The sequence below is a fragment of the Papio anubis genome, chromosome 13 (assembly GCF_008728515.1).
Source record: "Papio anubis isolate 15944 chromosome 13, Panubis1.0, whole genome shotgun sequence".
In the NCBI taxonomy this organism is placed as follows: Eukaryota; Metazoa; Chordata; class Mammalia; order Primates; family Cercopithecidae; genus Papio; species Papio anubis.
In genome coordinates this window covers 1586445-1613339 of record NC_044988.1, presented here as the reverse complement: position 1 = coordinate 1613339, position 26895 = coordinate 1586445, and the positions used below count along the sequence as shown (strand labels likewise).

General features: G+C 47.1%; 1 long non-coding RNA gene across 1 annotated transcript; it reads left to right on the top strand.

Annotated features, from left to right (window-relative positions):
* Nucleotides 1-4536: 4536 nt before the first annotated feature.
* Nucleotides 4537-22194, top strand: LOC116269979. Its single transcript, XR_004177773.1, has 3 exons — nucleotides 4537-4618; nucleotides 5217-5323; nucleotides 22173-22194. It is a non-coding gene; the product is annotated as an uncharacterized LOC116269979 (long non-coding RNA).
* The last annotated feature ends 4701 nt before the right edge of the window (nucleotides 22195-26895 follow it).

Here is a 26895-nt window from a genome sequence, read left to right as displayed (position 1 = left end):
AGAATAGTCACGTTTGCAGCAGCCAAAAGCAGAGCAGTGATGAGCAGGGCCTGGGGACGGGGGAATGGGGAGCTTATGTCAAATGGGGACAGTTTCAGTTTGGGATGATAAAAAATCCTGGAGATGACTGCTGGTCATGGTTGTACAAAGATGTGAATGAGCTTAATATCACTAAACTGTGCCATTAAAAATTGTTAAAAAGGTAAATTTATGTTATGGATATTTACCACAATTAAAAACAAAGCAGTACTAGAGGTAAATAGGGTCACGCACACAAAAGAGGCAAATGTTGTCAAATACTTCCTCTCACTTACTATATGTTTTCTTTCAGCTCCAAAGATGAGTCAGTTTTACCACACATTTAAGTAAAATAGCAACAGAAGGATGAATGGAAAACTGAAATAGTGCCAAGCAATGATTAGAAAAGTTAAAACTTTCAGCTTGGTATTTGCAGCTCTGTGCATTTCAACCTAAAGTCACGATTCCTGTTGTATTTACTTCTCTGGCTTCATGGAACTCAGTCTGATGAGGCTACTGTGGTGTTCTGAATGCATCCTATTCTTTCCCGACTCACACCTCCCTCGAATGACCTCTGTTCTCTTTTTCTTCTCCACCTGTCCAAATAGTACTGTCCTCCAGATCTAGCTCAAATTCCACCTTCCCCAAGACAGTAATTCGGTGATTTCTCTCCCTCCTCCACTCACCAGTTTTACTTCTTGTCCAGATCCGTGTTTCAGAATCTGCATTTTTTTTTTTGTTAGATTTACAAGTGCAGCTTTTATATTCCTCCAATTAGTGTGTAAGATCCTCAAGGCACAAAGCAAGTCATCAATCTCTTTGTAGCCACCAAATAAGTCAGTGCTGTGAATTCAGAGTGGGTACTTGGTAAACTTCTAGAGCCTGTTAAACAGAAGTTTTCATCCATTTCCCTATTCAATTCTGAAACATTTGGGACAAAAAATAAATGAGAGAACTTAGTGAAGACCTGGTCTATGAAGGATGGTGATACCTTAAAAATTCATGTTTATAGGAACTTTCTGATTTCTGAGAGTAGTGAGGAAGTGCTGGGATAAGAGCTTTATGCTTTATAAAATCACAGATGGCTAGAACTGCAGGGAACCTTAGTCATTATCAGTTGCAATGTCTATGTCTCACAGAACAGGAAACAAATGCCCTGAAAGTCAGACATTGATCTAGAAACACACAGTTGGTGCAGAATTGGGTCTAGAACCCATGTCTTCTTCTAAGCTCTCACTTTTTTTTCCCACTGACCACTGCTGCCTGATGGAATTACCTTGTTTATGTACGGGATATATGGTCCATAGACATGAGAAATGTCCATTCTAATTTTCCACCTGTGATGAAGCACATTAAATTAATGGTAAAAATAACCTTGAACGTTGAAATTAGGAGGTCTGTGGATGTAAACACGTTGTGCTGGCTGGGCTGAGATGCAGATGACCGTTTGTGGTGTGGAAATGAAGACCACCCAAAGAGAACAAGCCAAGGCTATTTCTTCAGCGCTTGCCATTGCTTGTGTTTGGCAGAGACTCAAAGGCAGGCAGAGGAGTGGGAAAGCTTCAAGGGGAAACAAGCGAGGGTTTCAGGTGTGTCCTGGTAGGAGGCTGCCGGCCTGGGAAGCTGAGCTGGGCTGACCGGAAGTGGGGCGTCCTGTGGGATTGGCTCAGGAGGATATTTGGCTTTCTCGGTCTGCTCCTAAGTGGGGAGTGGGGACAAAAATTAGGGAAGTTGTCAGTTATGAGTCAAGTCCTGAGCTTTTTGGGCTAGTTGTTCCAGAGGTTATCCTTCGGCCTCTTGGACCAGTTGCCAGAGATAGTGGTCTGACGTGTAGACTGTCGCGGGCTTTCTGGGCTGGCTCCTGTAGGTCATGGCTCGGTTTCCTGGTCTGGTTGCTGCAGATGGCGGATCAGAGCTCTCTTTTCGTTCGGTCTGAGCACTGCTTGTTTGTGTATTCAGTCTCTCCGCGGTTCCGCTTCAGGAAATGGCCGCTTCTTGCTCTGTGAATGAGCGTCGCCCTCCTTAACCTGCCTTCTGTAAGTCACAAGGCCCAGACTGAATTGAAGGGGCATGTTCAGGAGTCAAGTATGTTTTCATGCCTGCCTGTCCTCAGGGAGCAGATCCTCTGTTGTATATGATGTCCCCATAAGCCTTTTAAAAATCATTGCTGTTCTCATTTTAATCCCCTGCTTTAAAAAATGTGCACTACCTCTGGCCTGGGTCTAACCCTCCTGTCCACCCTTTGGTCCTCTGTGGCCTGCGTCTGCTGCACTCGCTCAATGTTCCCTTCCTCCTGCATGCTCGGGGTGGAAGCCTGGGTTCCCCAGGCTGATTCTGACTCCCCTGCCCTTCCCTCCGTGGCTTCCCACTTCCTAAAATGCCTTCGCCTCTCTTCTTCAAATCCTGCCTGTGATTCAAGCTCCTATCTGGAACCCGCCTCCTGTAGGAAGCATCTCCTCATAACTCCGGTGCGGGTGAAAGTCTCCCTTTCCTGAACCCCGAGGGGCTGAACTTGCGTTCTGCACTTGGAGTTTCCAAAGCCTGCGCATTGGAGATGCACCTGGGGAAGCACGTCAGAAATACAGAGCACTGGGTCCCACCCTTAGAGATGCTGATTTGTTAGGAGGGGGTCCGGCAAGTCATGTTTGGACTTGCAGAGAAGAGAAGAGAGAGTGATTTTGTTCAAAAGTCACCAACATGAACAAAGGCATGGAGGTGGGAGAGTGTGCCCATGCCTGTGTGTGTGTGTGTGTTTACTGCAAAGGAGGGGAAATTGTGAAAGACTGTGGAACAGACCAAAAAGATAACTGGATTTCCCTCCTGCACTGTGGAAGGAGCTATTTGCATCTGTGGTTTATGTACGTCTCTGTTCTTTGGATTCTCCTTTGAACCATTCTAACATCTTCCTCGTTCTTGAATGAATTAAATAAAAATATTTGGCACAAGTTCATTTGCTACGTCTAGAGTCACAGTTACCTCTTTTAAAAAATTCTCTTTCTTACACACACACGCACACAGACACACACACACACACAGACACCATACACATGCACGTTTGTAAGCCCTGTGGGGCTCACCCTGAGAAAATGGTAGCTTAGTGAGAAAGACGGCAATCTGCTGAAAGGCCAAACCATGAAACATGAATGTTTTTAGGTAGTTTGCCTTTAAGATGGTCCTTCAAAGTGTTGGAATCACCATTTTACAGTTATTCATCCCTCTGAGACACCGTTGAGCAAGAATGCACAGGCAGCATTGCTCTTGCCTTTTTCTGTACATCTCTGGGAACTTGCCTCTGGGATTCTCAAACTGCCATACAAGGTAGAGTTGAGTAAGCTTTTCCGTCTTTTCACGGCTGGTTCAGCAACAAATGCTGCTGCCTTGAGCGCTTTGAGGGTCCTCGTAGAATGTTTTAACTCTTTTTTTTTTTTTTTGAGACAGAATCTCACTGTATCACCCAGGCTGGAGTGTCGTGGCACAATCATGGCTCATTGCAACCTCTGCCTCCCAGGTTCAAGTGATCCTCTCACCTTAGCCTCCCGAGTAGCTAATGTTTGTATTTTTTGTAGAGATGGGATTTCGCCATATTGCCCAGGCTGGTCTCGAACTCCTGGGCTCAAGTGATCTCTGCCTGCCTTGGCCTCCCAAAGCTCTGGAATTACAGGCAGGAGCCACTGTGCCTGGTCTGTCTTGACTTTTTCATCTGTAGGGAGCCAGAGAGAGAGAGAGAGAGAGAGAGAGAGAAAATGGCCTCGGGAGCCCACAAGCATGTGCCTCCCCTGCTGTGTCATACCTTCCACTGTGTTCTAGTGGGCCAGGGTGCCAGAGCCACTGAGCCATCCTGAGGCCAGCAGCACCCCTGCCCAGCCACGTGCACACCAAAGGCACCCACTCCTCCTGGCTCAAGGCCGCTTCATTCTGTTTCTGGTCCTTGTTTTAAAACCATGAAACACAGGGTCCAGGTGCTTCCTGTGCCTTTTGCTTTGCAACTTTCCACTGACATAGGCTCTCTCCCTGACCACTTTAGTTGGGCTCCCTGATCCCTCTTCTCAATGAGGCCTCATCCTTGAGTCCTACCTGCGACCTGGTCTTGTCCAGTTGTTGCAATGATCCTGCTAAGTCAGTTTGGCGAGAATTCCACCACCCTCGATGCCTGATCGTCTTTAAGGAATTTGATAACTGCTCAAATTCCTCATCCCCTACCTTTGGCATGTGATCACCCTTGCCTGCCTTCAGTAAGAACGCTGTTAAGTCAGCATAGCAACAGCTCTCTTAGTGCTTTTCCATCCACTGACCTCTCACTCTGCTCATCGGCTGTAAACCCCCAGCTCTCTTCCTAGGCGTCGGAGTTGAGCCCCATCTCTTTCCCCCATTTGATAGTCTTGACATCGATGGAAATCATCCTGAATCAAGTCTTCCTTATATTTTACCAAGTGTGAGAATAATTTTTTAACACCAGCAGGGTCTGACCTCACAGAGCTGACTTGCGCAGGCCATTCTGACCCTTACGGAAAGTTGACTTGAGCTGACTGGGGCCACATCCTGCTTTCTGAGACCCACCCAAACCAAATCACCATCATTTGGTCTTCCAAGGCATCCTGTGGTACGTTGTTAGGAAGATCCCTGTAGTCTGCCCTCCTGGAAGAGAATCACCCATTCCCCTTCTGCCTGGAAAACCTCTCAACGTGTAGACCCTTCTTGCAATTACTGGAACATCCTGGACTTAAAGGTCAAGGGAGATTTTGCCCCCCAGGCTGGCGATCTCGGGCTTGGCTGAATGCTAAGCAGCCAGACCTCATGCACCATCTTCCAACCCAGACTCCACGTGCCATCTTCTAACCCAGACCCCGTGTGCCATCTTCCCACCCAGACCCCACGCGCCATCTTTCTATCCACTTCTCCATGGGTAAAAGGGGTCTGATGACTTTGTAACCCACCTGACAGGACCCCTTCGGGAGGTGCCTGATTCTTTAGAGGGAGGGAATTCTACATGCTTGGGACATTTTCCTCCGTTAATTTGCTCAGCCTCACAGAACCCAAACAGAAGTTAACCCCCAAGATGTGCAAGGACAAAAGGGGCGAGGAAATGGGCCTGAGCGGCTGAAACAACAAACCCTTTTCCTAAAGGGCAAAGAAGGATTTCCTATGTTAGAAGGAATTTACAACTTCGGCTGCTTTCCTTTCTTATTTCTTTTTTCCAGCTTCCTCCTCCTCCTGCAATAAAGGAGACCCGTTTGTCCCGGAGCCCCTTCTTTTTGATGAGAGTCCGACTCTGGGAGAGGGACTGGGCTTCAAGGAACACATAAAAGTAAGTAGTAAAAAACAAAACACAACACACCACGCAATGCCACCCGCAGTCACCTCTGACGGGCAGGACCTTCTGGGGCTGGGTCCATCTGCATTGTGATGAGAGCAGTTTGTGAGTGATGTCAGCCTAATTAGGCAGGCTAATGTCTGGTTTCCTGGAGCGGGCTTTTGTGAAGTAATTGGCTGCCTTGGGGTCAAAATGCAGTAATTATAGGTCTTAAAAAAAAAAAAAAAAAACTAAATGAGATAAACAGCCTTTGAATTCTTCAAGCAAGTAAGCCAATCACACCAAGAGACTTCTCTTTGTGCCCAGAACTGCAGTGGGTATTTTGACAGGTGATTTCAATACCATGTAGCTATTTATTTATTCTGGGTTTGGGACATAAACACAAACATCTTGGCCTACAATTCTACACGTTCACCAAATGTGGGGATTGCATGGCAGAGGGTCTGCTTCAAGCGCTGAAATTGGAGAATAAGGTCAGCAGGTATTTTGAGCTAAAGCAGAAATTCCACCACAATTTTAAAGCTAACGGAAGAGAATTATCCATGTAAACCAGCTCCCTTTCTTCCAGTTGTTTGCCTATTTTCTTTGTAAAAATCAACAACAGAAGAGTCTGGAAGGCTATGGAAAGCTAATAAAGTTTGGAAACGTCATTTTGATCTCAGGAGGTGCGGAGACTGGATCAAAGTTGAGCAGGATGCGAGCCTGTTTTGACCAGTCCTGGTTGAGGTGAGGGTGGCTGACCCCACAGTTGTGCAGACCTGGAGATAGGAAGTGGAGAAATGTTTTATAGATGAAATAAGCCCCATTTCCGGGATTTCGTTGTCTTCCGGAGTCCCAGTCCCTCCCACTCCATCACAAGCTGGCTAACCCTGGAAACCCCACACTCAACCCCAAACCGTGTATGCAGAGCCGGAGGTCCACTGTGACCTTCTGCACCATAATCTGCATTTTAACACAATCCTCAGGGATTCCTACGCTTATTCACATGAACTGCTTTGTGATTGGGGTTTGTTCCCGATACCAGTGGCCCATTTTGAGCAAGTACATTGACCAGGCAGTAGTATGAGGGCGAAAGGTAAGTACCAGGGTGACAGCCTGCTCCATTGTGGTCTTTTAGAAGAGCGATTTGCAGGTAATCATAGCCCACTTTTCTTAGTGGTGAAACTGCTGTTGGTTGTTTGTGGGAATTTGAGCACATCCTCCTCTCCCTCACTGCTCCACCCAGGACACCTGACACCCAAGAGTGGTGGGTGCAGGCTGGCTCTATTGCTGTCTCTGTAGATGCAGCCTGACATTATAGATCATCACCATGCATCAATTGCCATCACTCCTCCCTCAACAAATGAAAAAAATACAGATATCTCTTAGCACTGACCATGCATATGGAAGTCTGGTAATTAACAGCTCGACTTGGATCTGCATCTCAGCATTACCACAACCTTAATGATTTACCTACCATGCTAGGTCTCCCTTATTATCTAATTTAATCCCAGTACACCACCATGTCTCTAAGAGGACAGGACCTACCCTAGCTTTCATGGAGCTTCCCATTTCATGGAGAAGACAGACAATAGAAAATTCACTGCAAGTCCGATGGGTTTTACAGAAGGTTGCAATGGGAACATATCCGAGGGAGATCAAAGGCTTCCCGAATAAGTCAAGTTTAAGCTGCAACTGAGAACTCCCGGGATAGGGTTTTCGTGGTGAAGCTGGAGCCAGATCAAGGTGAGCTTTGGTGAGCCATGAGGATGATGTTGGATTTTATTTGATGGGCGATGGAAAGCTGTTAAACTGAGGGAGAGAGTAATTTAATCCAACAAGAAGCAACAGCAGGGCTGTGGTTTAGAGAGTGGATGGCTTGGAGGTGGCCAGGGAGAGTAGGATGGGATGATGATGGCTTAGGCTGGAGTATGAGCCACTGTGATGGGAGCCATGGTCCGCTGAAGAACTATTTAGATGTGGGATCAGTGTCACTTGATTTAGCTTGGGGAGCAAGAGAAAGAGAGTCTTTGACTCCAAGGTGTGAAACATATGTAGTAGTCTTTAGTGTAGACTCATCAACTTAATGAAATGTAATCAAGTATGACCAGCCATGCTGTAGAGAACCCTTTCTCCAAATTTTACCACCCCTATTGTGGGCTAGGCACTCTGCCAAATGGCTTATCTACTCCTTATCCTTAATCTTCATGACAACCCTTGGAGGCTAGCGCTGTTAGGATTCCCATTTCACAGGTCAGGAAGGCGAGGCTTAGGAGAGTGAGGAGGAGCTACATTAAATTTCAGGTCTGTCTGAGCATGGTCCTTGTGTCTCTGTTTCCCAAACTTATCCGATGACAAGACTCACCTGGGACACTTGGTAAGTGTCCACGCTGCCCGGTCCCCTCAGGCACCTGCTGATTGGGTGAGTCAGAGACCCAGAATCGGTGTTTCCATAGACTTTGTCACCAGGCCACTTTGGGAAGCACTGACTCATGCTGCCGGGACTTGGCCACAGAAGGAGCATTTGCCGTCACCTTACCCCTCACTCTGACTAGTTTTTAATACACAGAACTTATTGCAACTTGAAATTTTTCTGTATTCTTTATTGATTTATGGTTTTTCAACCCCTGTAGAATGTAAGCCCCGAGAGGGCACCGATCAGATCAGCTCCTGGAACATGGCAGGACCAACACCCTCGTCCGTGCCCCTATTCTCTTCCTGGAAGTCCTCTGGAGCCTTCCTGCTCCCATTCTTGCTCCTCCTTCACCCACTTTCCATTTCCTGCGTGAAATGTAAATCCCATCCCCCATAGTCCTTAGAGCCAGACCCGCTGGCTTGGCCCATGCCTGCCTGCCTCTTCCTCCCAACTTTGTCCCTCAGCTCCAGGCAGTCACACAGGCCTCCAGGGTGTTTTCCAGTCCCTCCAAGAGACCTTCAGTTCCCCAGGGCACCTTTCTTGGAGGGGCCAGTGCCGTTTGGTGGGGCGGCGAGGTTAAAGACCACTCTTTCTGGTGATCACCCCTTTGCCCACTATCTTTCCTGGGTCTCCCCTGAGCTCTTCAGGAGAGAACCACTTGCTTAGAAGAGGCTTGGGAAGGATGTGCATGGTGGCCATGCCGCCGATCTGGGGTGGAAAGTGCAAGAAGGCGTCCTGAGCAGGAGGTCAGGAGGGCTGCTGAGCCATTTCCGAGGGGAACGGCGGGCCTGGGCTGGTCAGGGAGAGGGGAGACTGCCGGGAGGTCCCCTGCATGAGAACTCTGCGGCAGCTCCCTGGGTGGGCCAGGCCGGCCCAGCCTCGCTGTGTTCTGTGCAGTTGAAAGAAAGCTGCGGGGCGGAGGGGCCTGGCTGCTCGGGTCGTGGCCATGGGCTGCACCACACATGGCTAAAGTACACAGACTATTAGCAATCAAGGAAGGACCTCCCTGCGAGGGAAAATGACACAGGGGTTACTTCACTGTAAACATCCCGAGAACAAGCACCGGTTCCTTTTAAGGGCTGTCTTTACTTCCTTTGAGAAGTTGCAAATGCCCCCACGGCGGGCTTTGGCGCTCAGTCACACGTGGGGGAGGAGGGACTCCTGTACACATAGTCACTCCCGGTGGGAGGAAGCCCCGAACGCCATGAGGATTTGCCGGGAGTCCGCCATGAGGATTTGCCGGGAGTCCGCACCCTGAAATGGATTCTGCTGATGCACAGAACCAATAGCGCTTGCAGCAGAAAACAGGGCTGCCTGCCGAGAAACGCAACCCCTGACAGCGGGGTGCAAACGTTCTTTTCAGTTGTATCCTCCCAGCACCTTTGTTTTACAGGTTGCTTTTAAGAGAAGAAAATGTAGTATTTGCTCCTTGCTTGTGTAAGAACAAATTGAAACCACATGGGTCATCTATCAGGCCCTCGTGAGAAAAGGAGGGACAGAGACTTATCAGGTGTTTGGAACCTCCAATCCTATCCACGAATGTGATGCCATAGCCCTCTGGGGTCTTTTCAATGAGTGGCTACAAGTTGTCTCCCTTCCTAGGAAGTGTAATAACAACATTTTTTAAAAGAGACAGGGTCTCGACTGTCACCCAGGCTGGAGTACGGTGGCACAATCATAGCTCACTGCAGCCCCCAACTCCTAGGCTCAAGTGATCCTTCCACCTTAGCCTCCCAAGCAGCTAGAACTATAGGCACATGCCACCATCCTTGGCTACTTGTTTTATCATATTATTATTATTATTTGTAGAGATAGGGTCTTGCTCTGCTGCCCAGGCTGGTCTCAAACACCTGGCCACAAGTGATCCTCTTGCCTCGGCCTCCCAAAGCACAGGGATTACAGCTGTGAGCCATTGTGCCCAGCCAGCAATTTTTGGAGAGAAAGATTTGTAGGTTGTATTGATGGCTATTAAACTTGTGAGTGGCAGAAGGCCCTACACTAGCTTAAACAGCAAAGGAGCTGTCTGGGCTTCCGTAGCTGGGCAGTTCGGGGATGGCTCAGGGACTCAAGTGGTAACAGTGGAAGCTAATACGTATTGAGCATGGCACACAGATCACACAAGTCCCTGCATCTAACCCTCACCAACTCATGACACAGGTTCTATCCTCAGGCCATTTTGCAGATGGAGAAGTTGAGAAGCAAGAGTCACAACTAGAAAGCGGCAAAGTCCAGCTGAGTCCCTAAGCCCTGCTCCGACCCAGTTCTGAGATCTGCACCCTCTGAACTTGTCCCATTCTCTCCTGCTGCTTCCTGCAGGGAGAAAGGCAGTGGCCGGAAGCCCTGCTGGACAGCCTCCTTGCCCAGCGACTCCAGGCCAAGGGCAGTCTCCCCAGTTCGCTCTGCCGAGCAGGTCACAGGGCTCCACGGGAAGTAGACATGTGTCTGGGCACTGTGACAAGTGGAGATTCTGTGGCCCAGTCACAGCATTCCAGAGATGTAGTTCCCTGGGGTCAGAACCTCCAATTCTCAAGAAAAGCCAGAAAGTTGGATTTTTTAAAACAAAAGTTTCTGCTTTGGGAAATGCTATGCAGTCCTGACAAAATACATCTTGGAGTCACCAGTATCAAGCCCTGCTCTCCAGATGATCCCTGGAGAATTCAGCTTCAGCTGCTCACCTATCCCTGAAGACCCGGGCCTGGGGCGTTCTGCCCACTGTGGGACCAGATCTGCTCCCTGGTAGAGGAGGGACTGCGACTGGCAGCCCCACCAAGCCACCTGGCGTGTGGAAGGACAGTCCCCAAAGAAGAAGCCATAGGGTAAACTCTGGGCCTTTTCTAGAGCCACGTGTATGAATCCGTAGTCCCACAGGCCAAATCATCAGAGAAAAAATATTCCATTCAAAAGCTGAAGTTGCTTATTTTTTTGAACCGTATCAAAGCAGAGATGAACACACTGGGCTACTGTGAGCAGCGGTGCCTCTTCTCCAGCCTCCTCCGAGGAATGTGCCTTGGCCAGAAAGTAGGGGACCCTCTGAGGTTGAATTGAAAGTGTGTTTTTCATTTCCTATTCCCATTTCAGCCTGTCTGATGAAATAAATACAAAGGAACCAGATCCCGCCCCTTTGTGACATTTGCTAATTACACCAGAGACTTTGCTTGCAAGGCATTCCCACCTGGGCTGGGGTCTGGACTAGGAGTAGCAACTTTCTGGGCCTTCCTAATTTGGGTTCTAGCTGCATAGCCCATCTGGAAGAAAACGTGGTGTGTTCGTGGTAAACCTCAAGTTTATAAATTGTTTAGTTCTCCAGGCATAAATCTTGTGACTATTCTCTCATGCTTGATAGAAACCATCATTTCGAGGGAGGGCTTGATGTTGAGGTGTGCTATGTGGTGCAATGAGTTGAGTGCCAGCAGGGGACCCTTCTGACCTCAATCCTCATGCCCCCCACCCCCGCAACTTGTCACATAACCAAATATTACACTAGTACTTGCTTTCCTCAGGTTGAATGCATTGTGCGCCTATGTTAGCTTAAATGGGTTACACGGATCAGGGATGACAGTGTATTCTTACCTGTAACATGACTTGCTATGGACTGAGTCTGAACTGTTTCATGCACTACACATATCCCTTTCTTTCATAACCAATCTAATAATGGGTATTTTGGGCCCATTTTTCTCAGAGGAAGAAACTGAGTTTTCAGGACTTGAAATGAATCTATATGTGTGTGTACACACACATATATAGTTTTCTGTAAACTATATATTCCTTATACAGTGTAAGCTCCTAATACAGGAGTATCAGGATGGTTTTCGCTACAGCTAATAGAAACCTCCAACTCCAAATGACAAGAAAACATTGAATATAAGCATAAGTCCAGACGCTGGATGGCTCTGAGGCTGGTTAATTTCACATCTCAAAGGACACCCTTGGGAACCCAGGTTCGTTTTTTCTGTTTGCCATCCTTGGCAGCAGCTGTGTCCCACACAGATATGCCCTCACCCAGAGTGAGGGAGGTGGCCCAAGTGTGTCCTTGGGTGCCCAATTCCCTATTTCACACTTGATGTTCAACATTCTGCACCTCAGTCTCTGTGGTTTTTGGTACCAGTGACATCAGTAATACCCATTTTCTTCCAATTAACAAGGAAGTTGAGAAGAGTCCTTAGCTTATGTTTTAGACAGGATGCGTGCAGCAGTCAGGGCGCTGGACCAGTGAGAACTTTGTCCACTGAAAGTGACTCAAGTCGCCTGTCCTCATTTCTGGCTTCTGCTCTCTGTATTGCGACAGAGCTTGGATTTGGAAATCTGGTTCCACCACTTATGAACTGTGTCTTTGTGCCTCAGTTTGTGCATCTGTTTAATGGGGATCTCATTAGAACCTGCCTCTAAAGGTTGCTGCAAAGATTAAGTAATTTAATACAGGGGAAATCCTTAGTACAGGGCCTGGCCTGTCGTAAATTATTAATGTTATTCTCTAAGCTTCCTGCTGCTGCAGGGGACATGGAGGAAAACGCTCTGACATGACATCTGTACAGCTTGTGTTCCAAAGGAAAAGAGAGGGCTACTTCTCCACCTCTGATCCCAGGGGCGGACTCCATGGGCCTGGCTTGTGTGTGGTGCCCTCCTGCCAAGGCTAGGCCCTGCGGCAAGGCCCTGCAAGGAATGTGCTGAGCAGGTAATACTCCAGGTGACCCCCAACCACTTGGTTTCTTTTTGAATCCAGAGGAGTTGTCGTTTTGACTGGATATGTTGAACATATTACATACCATGTTAGCTGCTGTGGTTCTAACAAATATTTGGGTCATAATGTAATCCTTTATTCTCAACTCGAGAGTGCAATCACATGTCTAACGATTCTCTCTGTATTTGAAAGAATTTGTATTGTTGAAAATGAAATTTTGGAGGGGCAAATAACACCTTCAGCTTTCAAAGACCTTTAAAAAAAGGTTGTATTTTTTGTTATATAAGCATTACATATAAAAAAAATTATGTTTAGATCTGAAATAACGCAGGCAGCAAAAGTATGTCTCACTAGGGTAACGTTAATAATGTGCGTTGCTTAGAAAGTACATGAAGTACTTAAATCAAAATGACCACCTTAGACTGTCCCTGCATCCTCTCCCACAATGCCGTGGGCTCCTCCCAGCACTGAGCTTCTCCCACAATGCCGTGGGCTCCTCCCAGCACTGAGCTTCTCCCACAATGCCGTGGGTTCCTCCCCAGACCCAAGCTTCTCCCACAATGCCGTGGGTTCCTCCCCAGACCCGAGCTTCTCCCATGATGCCGTGGGCTCCTCTCCAGCCCCTGAGCTTCTCCCACAGTGCCATGGGTTCCTCCCCAGCCCCTGAGCTTCTCCCACAATGCCGCGGGTTCCTCCCCAGCCCCTGAGCTTCTCCCACAATGCCGCGGGTTCCTCCCCAGCCCCTGAGCTTCTCCCACAATGCCGTGGGCTCCTCCTCAGACCTGAGCTCACCACAGGGCTTTGCCTGCACCACCAGCTTCTAGGATCTTCAGCAGTAAAGAGGGAGCTTTCTTCACCTTTCTAGCCCCAGTCCCCTCTGCAGTGACAGGAACACAGTAAGTGCTCTATAGCTGTTTTTTGAACAAAACTGATACTGTATATCAAAACGTATTTTTCTTTCTTATTTATTTATTCTCAATTTGCAAATAAAGATTGTATATATTTATCATGATAAATGATTTATACAATCATTTACAACACATTTTAAAGTGTGTATACATTGTGGAATGACTAAATCAGAGTAACATGCATTACCTCATATACTTAGCTCTCTTTTTGCAGTGAGAACACTTAAAATATACTCTCTTAGCAATTATGAAGAATGCAGTACATTGTTATTAAATGGGGTCGCCATGTTGTACAATAGATGTCTTGAACTTATTCCACCTATCTCACCAAAATTTTGTATCCTTTATCAAACATCTTCCCAGCATCCCTCCGCCATCCAGTCCCTGGTGCTCCTCTGAGTTTGACTTTTTAAGATTCCACATATGAGTAAGATCTTGAGGTGTTTGTCTTTTGTGCCTGGTTTATTTCAGTTAACATAATGCCCTCCAGGTTTACCCATATAGTCAGAAAATGACGGGATTCCCTTTTCGTTTCTTTTTTCTTTTCTTTTTTTTTTTTTTTGAGACGGAGTCTGGCTCTGTGGCCCAGGCTGGAGCGCAGTGGCTGGATCTCGGCTCACTGCAACCTCCGCCTCCCGGGTTCACGCCATTCTCCTGCCTCAGCCTCCCGAGTAGCTGGGACTACAGGCGCCGCCACCTCGCCCGGCTAATTTTTTGTATTTTTTAGTAGAGATGGGGTTTCACCGTATTAACCAGGATGGTCTTGAGCTCCCGACCTTGTGATCCACCCGCTTCCACCTCCCAAGGTGCTGGGATTACAGGCGGGGTTCCCTTATCTTTTTAAGGCTGAATACCACATTTTCTTTATTCATTCATTCGTTGATGGACACTTAGGTTGATTCCTTATCTTGGTTATTGTGAATAGCGCTTCAATGAACATAGCAGTAGAGCTATCTCTCGGACATACTTAGACACACTGATATCATTTCCCGTATCCACAAGTGAGATTGCTGGATCACACGGTCGTTCTATTTTTAGTTTTTTGAGGAGCCACCAGACTGTTTTCCAGAACGGATGCGCTAATTTACGTTTCCACCAACAACGTGCAAGGATTTCCTTTTCTTCACATCCTGGCCACACTTACTATCTTTCATCTCGGTAAAAGCTCTCCTGACACATGTGAGGTGACATCTCATTGTGGTCAAACCACATCTGCTCAGGAGGGATGCAGTATAAATCACTGTTCTGGTGCCTAAAACTTGCCATGTGTGAGCAAGTATTTAACAAGTACTTTAAAAAATGCGGATTGCCTTGTTTCCTAACTATCAAAGTCAGAGACCTCCAACAAACATTTTAATTTTAATTTTTTATCAACATATGAACATAGTTTAATACAATTTTAAAAGTGAACGTATTTTACAACAACACAAAACCAAAGTAGTCTTTGTCCACCCACCCCACTCGCCCTCATTCCCACTCCTCTGGCAAACATTTTAACTCTTTTAGTTCTTTCTTCTGATGTTTACGTCCATACTGTGAAGCAACAAATTTACATTGCTCTTTCCTAATTTTTTCAGTTTTAGATCTCAATTAACTTCTCACCATTAAACATAAATTTTGGCTCCTTTTATTTAGACTCCCTCTTCACACTCTCCCAATATAGTTTTCTCTACAGTTTAATTTTTGGTTAAATCAAAGTTCTGTTTTTACAATATCATGATTATATAAACAACTTAGTGCAATAGTGTGCTATTTTTTTTCTCTCTCATGATCACTGTTTTGTTTCCCTGGGAGTTTCTAGTTGCCTTATTTTCATTTCCTATTGTGTACTATACCTGTCATTTACTCATCCTCAAATTCTTAGCCTGAGTATACATTTCTCAAAACGTTCCAATACATCAGGTAATCTATGTGACTCCTGTTTTTCTTGGTGATTATCTTCCTAGAGATTTCTGTTTAAATCTATCAGATATTCTACTCAGTTCTCCCTTTACCATAGGTTTCTTTTCCTTATCTTTTCTAGAACTTTTCCACTATGGACTGGTGTTTCCTTTGGCCAGCTATAGAGCTGTTATCAACCTAGGAATCTTCTCCGTCACCCCGGGAGTTCGCGTTTTTGATGGATATCCTGTTCCTGTGTCCTACGTCCTCCTCATTCCTGGTATGTTTTCTCGCTTGATGACACACAACCTCCACCAGCTTCCTGAAAATAAAATCAATAAAAAGTAGTGGTGTTTGAATTAATATTTTGAGACTGGCATGTCTGAAAATGTTTTTATCTTACTTTCACACTTTTATTGAAAGTAAAATGTTTTTGCATTGTGGGTTGGGGGCTAAAAATGCTAGGTTGGAAATCCCTTGGAAGGCATCACTCTTCTGGCTTCTAGTCTTGTTCTGGAAAACCCCAGTACCATTCTGATTCCTGCTCGATATGGTTTGGCTGTGTCCCCACCCAAATGTCATCTTGAATTATAGCTCCCATAATCCCCACATGTTGTGGGAGGTGACTGAATCATGACGGCAGGATTTCCTGTGCTGTTTTTGTGATAGTGAATAAGTCTCATGAGATCTGATGGTTTTAGACAGGGAAGTTGCCCCGCACACACTCGCTTGCCTGCCACCATGTAAGATATGCCTTTGCTCCTCCTTTGCCCTCCACCATGGTTGTAAGGCCTCCCCAGCCATGTGGAACTGTTAAGTCCATTAAATGTCTTTTCTTTAATAAATTACCCAGTCTTGGGTATGTCTTGATTAACAGTGTAAGAATGGACTAATACACTGCTCCTTTATGTGGCTCTGGTTTTCTCTCCAGAAGATGTAGAGTTTTCTCACTTTTCCCAGTATTTTGAAATTCCAAGGTGATCTGTTGTCATAAATACTACAGTAGTTGGTGGGACTCTTGTAATAGACTCATCTGCCCAATGCACAACAAGTCAGTATGCTGAGACACCAGGGAGCAGCAGAGAACAAATTAAATAATTATAGGGCAGCCTAATGAGATAGGAGGAAACTGCACATCCACCTCCCTGAGGAGTGTGGGGCTAGGGATGTTAAGGGGTTTGGAGTGGGCTGAGGTGTGGGGATCATTGATTGATTGATGAATTCAGGGTAAAGTCATGGGAAGGGGAGATGAAGAAACTCATTCTCATGCTGATGTACTTCTTCTGTAAAGGTTTTCGCACTGGTTGACGTCAGCTGTTCTGCTAGAACTCAGGATCTGAAAAACATTGTAATCAATTCTTAAGCAAAAGCTCTATGATTCTAGCATCAGAGATCCTCCTTATCTTCCAACTTTTATGAGGAAGTTTTAAAATTTCATGTTATCATTTTTATGTGTTCCTCTTAATATGGCACCTGGATCTTGTTTTATGGATGCAACATCTCCCTTTTCCACTAAAAAATGAATTACAAATTTTATAAAGGTATCTTGTTCTCTATATTACCTCTCATTCCTTTATTATGTTTTTTCTTTCTTTCATAAAGACTTTCCTCAGTTATCTGCTAATCCTGAGTTCATTCATATTTAAAGGGAAAATGATTAGACTAAAAAAATGATTGGAGGCCAGGTGTGGTGGCTCATGCCTATAATCCCAGCACTTTCGGACGCCAAGGTGGGAGGATTGCTGGAGCCCAGGAGTTCGAGACAAGCCTGAGACAAGCAAGACCCTGTCTCTACAAAAAAATTTAAAAATTAGCTGGGCATGATGGCACATGCCTGTAGACCCAGCTACTTGGGAGGCTGAGGTGGGAGAATGACTTGAGCCTGGGAAGTCAAAGTGGCGGCGAGCCATGGTAACCCCACTGCACTCCAGCCTGGGTGACACCACAAGACCCTGTCTCAAAAATTTAAAAATAAACAAATAAATAAGGTTATTGGAAACTCTGCATGCAAGGGTTTTTCTTTCGGTAGGACTTCCCAGAAGGAAACTGGCTATTTTGTTGAGGAACTCTTAAACATTATTATCTGCAAATCCTGTCTCTGGGATTGATGAATTTCCCCAGAGAAGAATTCTCTAATTTCCTGAGCCTGGCCTAGTTCACAGCCAAGTGAGGAAAGGGGATGCCACAGGGCTTGATTTTTATTACACTCCACTGTTTTCACCTAGACCTGGGTCCTGAGCCTGGACTCCCTTTCCTTTGTCCTCTCTAGAGAGTGACAATGACTCCCCCCATTCACTTGTCTTCTTCTGGATGAGGGAGGGGTGGTCCCAGTCCTGAGTGAAGTAGGCAAGGGAATCTCTAACTTCTTCTTTTACAGATTTTCAATTAATCCTCTCGTTTTTAGCCCACCGGGATCGTCCCCACGAGCAATGCCCTACGCTTCCACTTCCGAGACTCTCTGGGTTCTGTGTTGTGAATCGGCCCAGCAGCTCCTGCCCCACCCTTTGCAGTGCTAGCTTTCTGCATCCTGTGGTCTGCTCAGTTACTCACCGCTAGATCTGACTTCCTCTTGCAGTCATTCAGTTGACCTCTCTCTGCTGTGACTCCTTTCATGTTCTCTTTGCTTTTGTGAACCAATGTCTTTTTATCTCCTTCCTGTCACTTTCATGGAGGGTTGGGAGGGAATAGAGACAAATGGCTGTGTGCAATTCATCATGCTTACATAAATCTCCATAAAGCCACAGCTCCCGACGTCATTAACCGGCCCACCTGTGTGTTTCTTACCCACCCTCGCCCCGCACTGGGGACAATCCCATTGTCTCCTAAATGCTTACCACATTTCCAGTGAAACGACCTTGCCTTTCCTTTGGATTTAGGGAGGGGCAGAGTGTTAGGATCTGCATAACAAGATACCCCGCTTTCAATGTAGAATCAAGAATGGGAAATAAAGCAACCCCTGCTAGTTTCCAAAGTATTAGACACCGCTCCCGGGTCTCAGCAACTCTAAATACGTCAGACTTTTCTCAAGGAGTAAAACAGCCACCCACGCCTTTGTGAAAGCTCCCAAGTTTGAAATTGTGCCGAATGAAGAAAAACTCCCGCACCAGACGATTCCAGGCGCCCCTCGGAAAGAGCAGCCATTGCTCTTAGTTATCCCTTTGCCTCAAAACAAACAAACAAACAAACAAAAAAACCTCAAAAACCAAAAAACAAGCAAACAAACAAAAACAACGACGACAACAACAACAAAACAACCCTCTGTAGTCACAGTGGAGAAAAGGTAGGACTAGGGGGCAGCGGGGCTTGAGAGCCCCGCCCTCAAATGTTTATATAAAAGGAAGAGCTGCCTGGCACAGTGGTGACTGAGCTGTGTCCCTTCCAGGCTGAGCTCTGTCTTCAGCTGGACAATTTGAGCCAGCTGCGCCTGTTTCTTCCCCAGGGCTGAGCAGGCTTTTATCCACAGGCGGTTTCCTGGGATTGCCATTAGTGAAGACAGGGATCAAGGACTCACAATGCCCTGCAAAGACAGCCACTCCCTTGGCAATTGGGGCAGAGTTTGCATCTTGGAGCTGGAACCTTGGCGGCCCCTGAGCACAGTGTTCTGGAGGAGTCTGCGCTGAAGGGCGGCCTGGAGGCCTGTGGGACATTGGGAATGGTACCAGCTGGGGCCTGGGCTTGCCCCTGGGTACAGAATGTTTTATTCAGTGGGCAAAGCAGTGCCAGGGTGGATGAATAAAGCCTTCAGATTTTGCATGGGGGTTTGTTTAACTCTCCCCCTTCTCATCCTCTGAACACAGCCAGAGGCATTTGGAACATGGCCCATATGATCATATCATTGGTGACAATGGAATCCAGGCCACCCAACATCAATGAGTCTCTAACAAGGCACAACTGGCTGCTGGGACTTGTCTCCAGCATTGCAACGTTGCCAGCTATTCTTTGTCTAAGCGCACTCATGTTAATGTGTAAGCCATTTCCTTCCCAGTGAGAAGGTTCTTTGTGAGATTGCTGTGTATGCTCACACTTGGAGACTGAAAGTTGGACTCGTAGGTACTGAGCGTCTTGTTGTGGAGTCCAGATGCAATGCCTGGGCCCCCTGCTCCAGCTCCCGTCCAGCCCTGGGTCAAAGCCTGGAGGCAGAGGACGGGACAGCAGGGTGAGCTCCAGGATGTGGAGGCAGGAAGATGAGGTGTGGTGGGGAGAAGGTATGTGGGTGTGGAGGGTAGAAAAGTGTCCCCGAAAAGATAGCTCCAAGTCCTTACCCCGGTACTTGCCAATGTGACCTTATTTTTGGAAATGGGATTTTTGCAGATATGATCTAGTTACAGGTCTCAAGATGAGATCATCCTGGATTTAAGGTGGGCCCTGAGTCCAATGAGTAGTAGGTATTTTTGCAAGAGAAAGGAGAAGATTTGAAACAGAGGGAAGAAAGCTGTGTGAACTTGGAGGCAGAGATGGGAGTGATGCTGTCACAGCCAAGAAATGCCAGGAAGCACCACAAGTGGGAAGAGGCAAGGGAGGGATTCCCCCCAGAGCCTTCAGAGATCAGAGAACACATTGATTTTGGACTTTTGGTCTCCAAAACTGTGAGACAGCAAGTTTCTCTTGTTTGTTTTTTGTTGTTGTTGTTGTTGGTTTTTTGTTTGTTGTTTTAGAGGCGTTTTGCTCTGTCGCCCAGGCTGGAGTGCGGTGGCGCAATCTCGGCTCACTACAAGCTCCACCTCCCGGGTTCACGCCATTCTCCTGTTTCAGCCTCCCGAGTAGCTGGGACTACAGGTGCCCGCCACCACGCCCAGCTAATTTTATTATTATTATTATTTTTGTATTTTTGGTAGAGACAGGGTTTCACCAGGTTAGTTCTCTTGTTTTAAGCTGCCACAGGTGTGGTACTTTTGTTACGGTAGCCCTAAGGAGCTAATTCATAGGAGAGATAGGGGAAGGAAAGAGACAAGAAGATAGAAAGATGAGGAGGTGGGTGCAGGGACAGCCATGTAGGCTGAGGCAGCAGGCGCGGAACAGCTCCCCTCCCTGTCATAGTCATTTCATAACAAAATATCCTGGACTGGTGGCTTACACAACGGAAATTCATTTTCTCAGAGTTCTGGAGGCCGGAAGTGAAAGATGAGGTTGCCAGCACGGTCAGTTTCTGGTGAGGGCTCTCTCTCCAGCTGGTAGACGGCTGCCTTCTGGCTGTGTCCTTGTAGGAGAAAAGATGGCAAGGGCAAGCTCTCTACCTTCTCTTCCACCACGAGCTTCAAATCTAAACCCGATTATCTCCCAAAGGCCCCTTCTCCAAACACCATCACTTTGGGAGTTAGGGTGTCCACATATGAGTTTAGGGAGGATGCAATTCGGTTGACAGCATGCCTTCAGTGCGTGGGTGTCCCAGCATAGGTCTGGCAGTTAGAGGCCAGAGCTACACGGAATCTTGCTGTGCAAAATAGGCAAAAACACCATTGATTGAAGGATAATTTAACCTGGAACAGAGAAGTTATATTGAGAATCAAAGAATGATACCTTTGCCTTGGGTTTAACGAGGCTGAAAATAAAGACCAAACCGGCAGCAGTCCGGATGAAGGTGAAGGCAGGTGGGGCATCATTCACCAGACTTGGGAAGTGGGGGAACAGCGCTTATCTGTTTGGGCCTCGTCACTGCCCTCCCTGTCATCTCCTGTGAGAAATAATTCCCTGACTGGTGTCCCTCCTGTTTTGGGATGAATTGTCCTCCAGCTGCTCCTGATTCCTATGTTAAAGTCTTGGTGTGGTGGCTCACATCGGTCATCCCAGCACTTTGAGAGGTGGGAGGATTGCTTGAGGCCAGGAGTTCAAGACCAGCTTGGGCAACACAGTGAGACCCCATGTCCACAATAAAAGAAATTAGCTGGGCACGGTGGTGGATGCCTGTAGTCCCAGCTACTCAGGAGGCTGAGGCAGGAGGATTGCTTGAGCACAGGAGTTGGAGGCTACAGTGAGCTGTGGTTGCGCCACCGAACTCCAGCCTGGGTGACAGAGTGAGATTCTGTCTCAAAAAAAAAAAACTGAAACAAATCCTAACCCCTTCGTACTTCAGAATAAGACAGTATTTGGAGATGAGGCCTTTAAAGAGGCAACTATAGGCCGGGCGTGGTGGCTCATGCTTGTAATCCCAGCACTTTGGGAGGCCGAGGCGGGCGGATCACAAGGTCAGGAGATCGAGACCACTGTGAAACCCTGTCTCTACTAAAAATACAAAAAATTAGCCAGGCGCGGTGGCAGGCGCCTGTAGTCCCAGCTACTCAGGAGGCTGAGGCAGGAGAATGGCGTGAACCTGGGAGGCGGAGCTTGCAGTGAGCCGAGATTGCGCCACTGCACTCCAGCCTGGGCGGCAGAGGAAGACTCCGTCTCAAAATAAATAAATAAATAAAAAAATAAAGAGGCAATTATGTTAATGAGGTCATTAGGGTGGGTCCTGATCCAATATGGTGGATGTCCTTGTAAGAAAAGGGAACTAGGATGCAGACATGTGCAGAGGAAAGACACAGGGAGAAGACGGCCCTCTGCCAGTCAAGGAGAGAGGCCTCAGAAAAAATTAATCCTGCCAACACCTTGATCTCGGCAAAGCTCCAGGCATGTGAGAAAATAAGTTCTGTGGCAGCCACCCAGGCTGTGGTAGTTTCTTATGGCAACCATCGCCCACTAAGACACCTTCTCCAAGACCCTCCTCTATGGACAAACACCTGACGCCCAGACCACTCCTCAGCCTGCCTCACCTGTGGGCATGTCAGATGCCGGGGAGGCTGGCTGGGAGGAGCACGGGCTTTGGAGCCACCTGCTACACCCTGGAATCTCTGTTCGTGGCCTTTTAACTGTGGGACCTTGAGCAAGTTACTCCATCTCTTTAGTCTTGGAAATCCGTAAAGCTGGAGGCAAGGAACTCTCCCCAGAGCTGTGCAAATTAAATGAACTAACATGTTAAAAGACGGATTTATTTATTTCTTTTAGGCAGGGCCTCGCTCTGTCACCCAGGCTGGAGTGACTGCAGTGTGCGATCACAGCTCACTGCAGCCTTGACCTCCCGGGCTCAACTGATCTCAGCCTCTGAAGTAGCTGGGACTACAGGTATGTGCCACCATGCCCAGCTAATGTTTTCATGTTTTGTATGTTGCCCTGGGCTTAAGAGATCCTCCTGCCTCAGCCTCCTGAAGTGCTGGGATTATAGGCATGAGTCATCTCGCCCACCCATGTAGAAAGATTGAATATGCCTGAGGCCCAACGACTCTAATATCTTCTCCAGTTTTACCTACTCTAGGGGACATTTGCTGTGATTTGCAGCCACACTGGGCAGCCTGTCTCTTTGGAGGAAACGCGGAGATCTGCGGGGTGTCGGGCCCTGTTTCCCACGGGGTGCACATGAATCTTCTAACCACATGTCTTCTGGAAGTGGGGACAGGGAGTGGAACCAGTTCTGCCAGGTTCTCCCATTCAGACGGTGGGCTCCTGAAGAGGTGACATAGAGAACTCATGGAGGTGACAGTGGAGACAGGCTCCCAGCGGCGGAGCAAGGACCAGTGATGGCGTGAGTGTCCACTGAGAGCACCACTGGGGCGTCCCAGGCAGCAGGTCCTGTAGGATGACCTCACTGTCATTGTTTCCCTGCTTGGAGTCGATCTCCTTGTCCTCTGCCTTGTCCTGTTGGGGCCTGTTCTTGGCTGGCAATCATATTGGAAAGTTATCTAACAAATTATTTCACACTAAAGTGAGAAAGACTTAGATAAGGTAGTCATTTTCCAAAAGGCACTTGAATTTTAAGAAGGGAAAGGAAACAGGTAAGGTTAAGCATTTCATGTAACTGGCTGTGGAAAACTTAATCCTTTTATAAAATAATTTATAATTTTATAATTTTTAATTTTTCTTTGTAGAGACAAGGTCTCTCTGTGTTGCCCAGGCTTGTCAACTCCTGGCCTGAAGTGATCCTCCTGCCTTCACCTCCCAAAATGCTGGGATTACAGGTATGAGCCACCACTGCCTGGCTGGGAAAGTTCATTTTTAAGACTAACTATGTATGTACCAAGGACCTGTCATGCCCCCTGGGATGTTGGTGTTCAAGGCATTGTCTAGTCTGGCATAGCTGAGGCACATTCACTCGAGTGGCCACCTCCCATGTTGCCTACTCGGCTGGCATGGCGGAAAACTTACCTGTCTTTTGAGTCTGTGACTTCTTTAGACTTCACTGGTTTAGCCAGAAGGCTCTGAATTTCTTACTTAAATTCCCACTCAGGTGTCTGACTGACCAATATTGGCAGGTAAAGGTGACATTTTGGCCAGATGAGGAAGGGGGTGCTGGGAGGCAACAAAGGGGTATTTTCCCCAATATCTTACCCCTTTGTTCAGTTTTTATGACATGTGGCATGACTAAGAAAAGAACTTTTAGGCTGGTCCAGTGGCGCAGGGTGGAGAACCGTACAAGTTGGAGATCCCAGAGAGAGCCTGTGCCCACATGCAAAGTCCTGGTCAATTATTTCCGCCAGCCCAGAGTGACTGCCTGCTTCTTCCCGCGTTGTCTTCACTGGGACCTTAATCAACTCTCGATGGCCTTGAATCTAGAGAAGGGAAAGGAATCCAGGGCAGAAGGTGGGTGAAAACGGCAGGAGCACGAGGTGGCCGGGAAAGGGGCGTCCTCCATTCATTTGTAACTTCCAAGTCTGACCTAATCAGGTCTAGCAGGCAGGGCAGATTGTCACGTGCAGCGAAGAGACAGGACTGAAGTCCCGTAAGTGGCAAAATCCCATCCTCAGGCTTTTTATTTACGACACTGCCGTGATATCCACTTTGTGAAATAGGGGGCCTTGCCTGCCTGCTCGAGACATGGTCTGTGAGAAGAGGTGGACACCTTCTCTGCGTTGAGAAGTCAGTGTGCTCTGAGTTTCTGCTATGGTGCTTACCCAGAGCCTGGGGAGAGGGGCTGCCGCCCAAGAAACAAATACGTGGGTGTCTTTCCTGGTTCCCAAAGGGCTGACCTCAGAGTCGCCCGACTGTGCTGCTTATATCCCTCCAGGGCTTTGAAAAGCATGCTTAGCTCTTGTGGCTAAGCAATGGACACTGCTGAAACGGACGCTAAGCTCTTGTGGGGAAGCTCTTGGGCCTACCCGCGTCAGAAGGCAATTCTGGTTTTGAGGCTGGGAAGCTTTGGGAGGTGCTTTTCAAATGCAAGCTTAAGTCACCTTTAGGAACACTTTCCAATTCACTTTCCTGCTGGCCAGGCTCGTGGCTCCACGCCGTCGCCTGCTCCTGCCTCTCTGTGGCTCCCAGTGTCCAGCAGGCACAGACTCGACGGGTGTCCCTGCGCAGGATCTCTCACTTTCTGCTTCCTGCTCTGGTTACAGCCACAGGCTCCTCCACATTCTTCTGTCTGCTTCCAGTTTCTTCATCTCACTTTAATCAGTCTTGTCCACCATTGCCAGATAATTAAAAAACAAAACAAAACAAAAACTAAGCTTCCATGTTATCTACAAAACAGTCAAGGTCTTTCTTCCATGTCATTTACAAAATATTCCAGGTTGTTCTTAGCCTTTTAGGAATCAGAGGAGAATTTCAACCCATTATGGGTTTAGGCCTCCAAGACTCTAACAGGAGTGGCGCGGTGGAAGAATAATGGGAGGTGGAAATCGTACCGCTGGCAGGTGTCATGCTTCTAGATGCATGCCCAAGGAAACACAAACGATATATATATATATTTTTTGAGACGGAGTCTCTCTCTGTCGCTTAGGCTGGAGTGCAGTGGCCGGATCTCAGCTCACTGCAAGCTCTGCCTCCTGGATTCACGCCATTCTCCTGCTTCAGCCTCCCGAGTAGCTGGGACTATAGGCATCCATCACCACACCAGGCTAAATTTTTGTATTTTTAGTAGAGATAGGGTTTCGTCGTGTTAGCCAGGATGGTCTCGATCTCCTGACCTTGTGATCCTCCCGCCTCGGCCTCCCATAGTGCTGGGATTACAGGCATGAGCCACCATGCCTGGCCACCACAAATGATAATTTTTACAAATCAAAGCCATGCAAGTCCCACAGAGACATATTAGAACATGTTTTCTTAGATTTGTAAGCCACAGGATCACAATTATGTGGCATCTGAGGGAGAGTCCGGTAGGTTACTAACTAAGGGGTGCTCTCTGTTGCCACAGAATAGGTAGAAAAGGAAGGGGTAAGGAAAGCCAGGGTGGTGAGCCTGAGAAGGAAATTGGCTGGGAAGACTCTGCGCCTTCCAGCCGTGCTCAAATGCTAGCGATAAATACACACAGACAACATACAGTCAAGTACACACATACAGAGTCTCACACACCTTACACACCATTCATGCTCTTGGACGTCTAGAGCACTCATTTCACTGTCAGGTTGCCTTTTCTTTGGACGTCATTTTTCCTTGTGTGGATGTTGCCCATTCCCCTAAGTAGTACAGCAGAGGCTGGCAGTGGCTCATGCCTGTAATCCTAGCACTTTGGGAAGCTGAGGCGGGAGGATCACTTGAGCCTGGGAAGTTGAAGATGCAGTCAGCTGTGATTGCATCACTGTACTCTTGCCTGGGCAATGGAGTGAAGGCCTGTCTCCAAAAACAACAAACACACAAAAAACCCAAAAAACAAAATAACAGAAAAGAAGTACAGCAGATATGGAGCAGAAGTGCGAATGTTCTTCTAAATAGTCACTCTGGGGGCATCCTCCCCTCTCTTCTCCTCCTGTTTTGTTTTTCTTATACTTTTTCTTGCAGTCCAACATCCTTGGCAGTGCAAAATGAGTCAGAGGTTCCTCAAACCTTTGAGTGCTCAGCATCGTATAATCATCACTTTCAAGTAGCATTCGGAGATGTCTTTAAGAGGCAACAGCTATTGTTAGTTGTTTAAGAAACTCCATCACTGCCTTCGATCGGAAACTTTCTCATCGCCATTATGGGCGTCAGTGCAGGCACTCTTACATTTCACTGGGTCTTGGGGTTAGTCATATTGTAGAGAGACACAGAGATGTGAGAAATAAATTGAAAAAAGGTCTGTAGCAACAGATTTTACACCATAAAAGAGTAAATTATTAGGTGTTAGGAAAAATATAAAGGTTGCAAACAGTGTGTTTTATATACTGTTGCCAAGAATAAAAATATGCCAAATATGGGGGAAAAAGGTGTTGGTTAATCAGACTTCTGGCTGGCCCCCACCCTGCAGCTCTTAGCACTGCTGGGCTGTTTTATAGGGCAGTAACCCAGTCACCAAAGCAAAGAGGATTCGAATAGGGGCCTTGGAAGATAATGCCAACTCGGGGACTAATTACTGCCTTGTTAAACAGTGAGATGGGGTTCTTGTACATTTTTGGGTATGGCAGTTAAAATATATTTTTAAAAATACGTTTGTAGAAACCAAGAATTCCCCAAATTCAAGAAGTAACTGATAAAGTAGTTGCGATCTCCCCATAGAACCAGATTGTGCAACAAAAAAGGAAAAGGAACGATGTTAAATGGGAAACAGAATCGGGGTGACCCTTCCCGATGGCTTCCTGGAAACTCCTTTCAAGCCAGCCACCCACCAGACAATGCAACCAAATGGTCCCTGTATTCGTTTTTTAGAGCTGCCATAACAAAGTGTCGCAAGCTGGGTGGCTTACAACAATAAAAATCTATCATTTGAGAGTTCTGGAGGCCACAAGTGTGAAATCAAGATGTCAGCAGTGCCATACTGTCTCTG